The sequence below is a fragment of the Hibiscus syriacus genome, unplaced genomic scaffold, assembly GCF_006381635.1.
Source record: "Hibiscus syriacus cultivar Baekdansim isolate YM2019G1 unplaced genomic scaffold, ASM638163v2 tig00117056_pilon, whole genome shotgun sequence".
NCBI classification, from domain to species: Eukaryota; Viridiplantae; Streptophyta; class Magnoliopsida; order Malvales; family Malvaceae; genus Hibiscus; species Hibiscus syriacus.
The window spans coordinates 4,162,443-4,168,174 of record NW_024063539.1 but is presented as its reverse complement, the minus strand read 5'-3'; the positions used below and the strand labels follow the sequence as shown (position 1 = coordinate 4,168,174).

General features: G+C 32.7%; 1 pseudogene; it reads right to left on the bottom strand.

Moving 5' to 3' along the window:
• Positions 1-2,662: 2,662 nt before the first annotated feature.
• On the bottom strand, positions 2,663-4,265 carry LOC120198238 (annotated as a pseudogene).
• Positions 4,266-5,732: the final 1,467 nt, after the last annotated feature.

Genomic DNA, 5,732 nt, shown 5'->3' with positions numbered 1-5,732 from the left:
ATGATAAATACAAGATCATATGATAAATAGAGATTATGATAATGATGGTTTAGATGCATTTTGTTATATGGAATGTTTATGGTTTTATTATATGTTTTATATACCTCACTAAGTCAACGACTTAGCGTGTGATTGTTTCACGTATAGGTTCCGAGAAGAGGAAGAATGATAAAAATTAAGCAAGACATGTCAGTTTCTCCTTTCCAAAGATTAGATCAGAAAAGAAGTTAATAGTATGTATTTTGTAATACTAATAGTGGTTGGCATGTAAACAAAGATTTGAATCCGATATGTTTTAATTGATTTTGTAAAATCATATAATTGAATTTTATAATGTTTTAAATGTGTATATGTAAATGGAAATTTTATACGGATGAAATCTTAGATTTTTATGAATTTATACATATTTTACGGAAGTACTGTAGTAGTACTGTAGCATGGTATTGATTCCCTATAGCAGGGGAATCAGTTCCCCTATTATAATTTGGAAATTTTAACATTCGGGGTACTGTTCAATGTTCATATCGTATTTTACTGTTCATAAAACGTATATTTCTTAAATTGGTTATAACAAACATAATTCAATAATATATTATCATATTTTCTTAAAAGATTTCAAATGTCTTGATATTTGTAAGAAAAATGTTTTGAAAAGTCAATGTGACATCTCAGACTCGTATTCGGGTCGGATACGGGTTGGGGGTATTACAAACATAACTCGATCGATTTTATAATTGGATTAAATGTAGTATTTAGTTATTTTAAAATATTAAGAAATGATCGTCTTAAAGTAACTAGATGTTCTATTTCGATATTTTAAAATAAATAAATACCCTACTAGAAGAAAAAAAAATAGAGTATGCATAAATTAAATCAAGAATAAAAGGAAAAAATGTTCCTTTATTTAAACTTGTCAAGACAATTCGTTTAATTTTTATTAGGGATTTGATCTCGATCCTTTTAAATATTTGAACATCCCTTATCTTTTTTAATTAAATATATAATTTGGATAAATCTTAATTTCTTATTTTGGTCGAATCAAATTGTTTAATCTTGAATTATTGGAAGAAATTATTATATTCTTTTTATTTCAGTTAGAAAGAGAAATATTCGTCTTAAAGTATTTTAGGGATTATTTTCAATTCGATTGGAGATATTGAAATATTTTATATTTCTCCTTAGAATTTTTTGTTAAATAAAAATTGTATAGTTGAATTTAGAATAATAGGATCGTAACTTAAATTTATATTTAAATTCATAGATTTCCACTATTATAGACAATTTATAATCTATAGGGTACTAATTTTGGGCGTTGTGGGGGTATTGATCCTTAATCAAGAATTTTGGGCATTGTGGGGTATTACCAAAAATCGGTTACGACAACTATTAGTTAACACACGACTAACGCTCCAAAATATGAGGTTTTTTTTAACCTAAAATGAAACGTTGAGGGCAAAATGATTGTTCTATCAAATGTTAGGAGACTTTTGGCCCTAAAATGAAACATTATAGGCTAAAATGCTCCAAAAAAAATAGAATAAAAGATAAAATGACCATTTTGATAAATATCGAAGGCTAATTTTGACATTATGCCATGATAAAATGATATATGTTTTTATTCTCATTTTGTACTATATTAATGGGGTTAACCACCGCATTCGGTCATTATTTAATGGTTTAATATTATTATATTACTAGTTAACCATCATCTCATGTATTTTTTATTTTTAACTCATTCGATTCATATCCAAATTAACTTAAATTGACCCAAAAATCCAAATGTTGAATTGAATAAAAAATTAACTGATAAGATATTCATCCATTTGGAAATCAGCTAATTTAATATTGACGCGTTCTAAAAATTGATTGATATGATATTGACCTGATTCGAAATCCAATCAATTTAATATTATTTTGAATCAAAATTCGATAGATCTAATATTTAGTTAATTCAAAAATTGATTGATCCAAATTTAATATATCCTAACGCGTGACTCAATTTACCGTAAATATGAATTAAATCTAAATCATATTTAATATGACCAGAATTGAACTTAAATTGTATAGTGTCTAAATCTAAAATAATCCAACACAAATCCAATTTGAACGACCCAGTTATCACCTCTAATAAAAGATAACTATCAATGATTACCGTATTTTATTTGTTTATCAATCCAATATCCGGTTTTATTCATTTGAATGGACTCTGAAAAGGTTATTTAAGTATAAAATGGAAAAAAAGATTAATATATTTTTAATATATAATGAAACAAATGTTCAGATTAAATGAAAAATAATAATAAAAGTAAAAGGTTTCAGAATGTGATTGGATTTGATCTCACTAGTCAACATATTTAATCTAATCTTATAATATAATCGAGGAGGTAGCTTCAAGCAAGCTTTACCTCCTATCTAACTATAACTTCAATTTCTACAGATAAATTAAAAATAGAAAACTTGAAGAGACGATACAATTGCCAATATTCATAACTTTCTAAATTTTAGTATTTGCAGAGATGCATATTGCATGGAGGGAACTATAAACAATCTCTTTTTGGAATGGTTAGTGGCTATAAACTAACAACACTATGCTTATGTTGTAACATTGTAGAACTACTAAAAATTGTTGAAAACAAGTGAAACCCAATATGTTCCCATTAGTATCATGGGAACTTTGGTGGAGGTGGTGATGAGTATTTGAAACCGATATTAGGTGGTAGAATCACATCTTTTCGAGGGGCAGGTGGCGGAGAATGCACCGGAGGAGGTGGAGGGTGGACTAGTGGTGGTGGTGGTGACTGAACCGAAGGAGGTGGAGAGTGCATTGGTGGTGGCGGAGGGTGAACCGGAGGTGGTGGCGGATGGTGAACCGGAGGTGGTGGTGAACGAACTGGAGGTGGGGGAGAAATGACTGGCGGGGGAGGGGAGTGGATGGGAGGCTGAACAACTGGTGGCGGCAATTGTTTTTGTGGAACTGGAGGCCGCTGCCTTTTAACAGGTGATTGGTCATAAGGGTCATCATCATCCGTTGGTTTAGGCGTAGGAGGTGGTTTTGATTTAGGGGGTAGCGGCTTCGGCGGTGGTTGACCGCCTCCGCCACCACATTTTGACTTACCGCATTCGACTTGTCGGCTTACCACCTGTCGACATTCTTTAGCTGACTTCTGCTTAGGCCTATCGGGTAAACAATTACCAACATCGTCGAAGACAATGTCTTTCCCCTTCAATTGTAGGCAAGATTCAGCCTCGCCGTTGAAATAGTTGTAAGAAAACCCAAATTTCTTTATGCTCGACAACCGGCAGACTTCGTCCTACACGAAACCCGTCAACATGTTATTTGTAACATCAAGTTCTTCCATTTTGCCTAGACCTTTAAATGTCTTCGCCAAAACACCGTTGAAAGTGTTCGAAGCGATGTCCAAAACCGTTACGTTTCCAAGATTCCCAATCTCCATTGGCAAGCAGCACGTGAGATTGTTATTTTGGAAGACAATCTCGTTCAAGGTGTTCTGCATCTTGCCGATGCTGTTCGGAATACAACCGGAAAGCCTATTGTTGGCGACAACGATGACAGAGACGGGAGAAGAGCCAAACGTCTCCGGGATGTTAGATACAAACCATTTGTTGTTCAAGAACAATGCGTCTAACTCCTTCTCGAACAACTCCGAAGGCGAATTCTCGAACAACTCCGAAGGCAATTCGCCTTAGAAGTTATTGTACCTTAAATCAAGGTACTTAAGCGAGGGTATTGATATAACAACTCTGGGAAAAGGACAAACGAAACGATTGTTGCTAACATCCAATTCATGTAGAAGAGTAAGCTTGGAGAAACTCTTGGGAATGACCCCACAAAATCGATTAGAATTTATATGCAACAGAGCCAAATCAGTCAATAGGCCTAACTCAGCAGGCAGATATCCGGCAATGTCGGCATGGTTAAGATCGACGCCGGCAATGACCGTCGACTTGGGATCACTGAGGGACGGTGCACAGAACACCCCTTTGTAATCACAAACCTTGGGACCATTCCAATTCTTCGTGAAATTAAGCTTCACATGTGACTCATAACTATCGTTCGAATCATCAGTTCCGTGAAGATTCAAGAGCTGGCTTCGTGCGATGAATGCAATCTCGGAATCAGAAAGGGAACGAGTGGAAAACGAAAACAACGATGAAGACGAAGGAAGGAGAGAAGCGATCAGGAGAAGAGCTAGCAAGTAGCCCGACGTCTCCCGAAGAAATGGTAGTGTTTTCATGGCGGTCATTTTAGGTGCCTTGGAATGAACCAAGGCTGCTCATAAAGAAGAATTGTTTTAGAAAATCGAAGGACGATGATGTTTTTATTATTATTATTACAAGAAAGTGAAATAAACCGTTAGTGGTTAGAGGGGAGTTTGTTAGGCACTGCAAAAGTTTCTCATTTGGTGTTTGTTGGCCACCACAAGTTTTCGTTTTTATGTTCTAACTTTGCTCCACTCCCTTGAAATCTCTCATATTTTCTAGAAAATTTTGTGATTGAAATGCCGTATCACTTTTGCCTAAATTTGATTCAATATAAATACATACCTATCAAACACCTTATGTATCAATTGGAAAATAAAAGTAAACAATTAATTTCATTTTTTTGAATAAATGTGTGATTTCTTTCATTTAAAAAATATTATAAAGTCAACGGTTTTAATTTACTTGATGTAGCTACAACGCATGTTATGTGTGGTAAGACTATTATTTAGGCATGATATATAAATTTTCTTAATATTTAATTAAACAATTTCTTAGAGTATATTGACCCTAATATTTTATTCTAGCATAAAATGTTTAGATAGAAAAATTAATTAATTAAAGGTCAATATTTTCAAATATGGCAAAATTTATATATCCAAAGAGATGATGTAATGATGACACATGTCCAATACAAAAAGCGAAAGAGAAAATGAACACATCAATGAGAGAGTTGGGTTGATGGGGCGAAGGGAAAAACTGTACACTGAAAAAGGTGAGGTTTAATAATGGTGGACGAAGGAGAAAGGCAGCGTCTCAGTGCAAGAATGTTCGTATTAACCTCCTCTAATTAACGCGGGAATTGATTGAATTCAAAGGCTCGGCCTTTGTATTCTTTTTATTTTTCTTAATGAGCATCAATTTCTTCTTTGATAACATAAAAGTTCTTAGTAATCTTAGTTTAACAATCTTTGTTTTTGCTGTTATTTTGAATGTTTTTGGCAATAAAGTAAAAGGGCTAAAGCTTGATTCTGAAACAAAACATACACAACTTTAGCTTTCCGCTCTCGTTTTAAACTTTTCTCTTCTTTGCTTTTTTTTCGTAACGGGTTTTCGCCCGTATACAAATTTTACTTGGTTGAAAAAAGTAATTTGGATAAAAAATGGTGTTTTAGAAATATTTTGGAGTAGCCATTGACCTTTTTGGGTTAAGTAGGTCAAATACCTAAAAATAATCTTTTAAAATAGTTTTTAAGAAAACATAATTTAAACTGATCTGCGTATAAACCAAAAATTTGTTCTTTTTTATAATAAAAAAGGGATTCGTGGTCGATTACGTTTGGGGAAGGATTAGCATCCCACAACGCCCAAAATTGATACTTCATTAATTATAATTTGTCTCTATTATTAGAAATTTAAAAATTCAAAAATATATTTAATTATTAATCATGTTATTTCAAATTTATTTTAAGAAAATATATTAATATATATATATATATATTTATAAATAA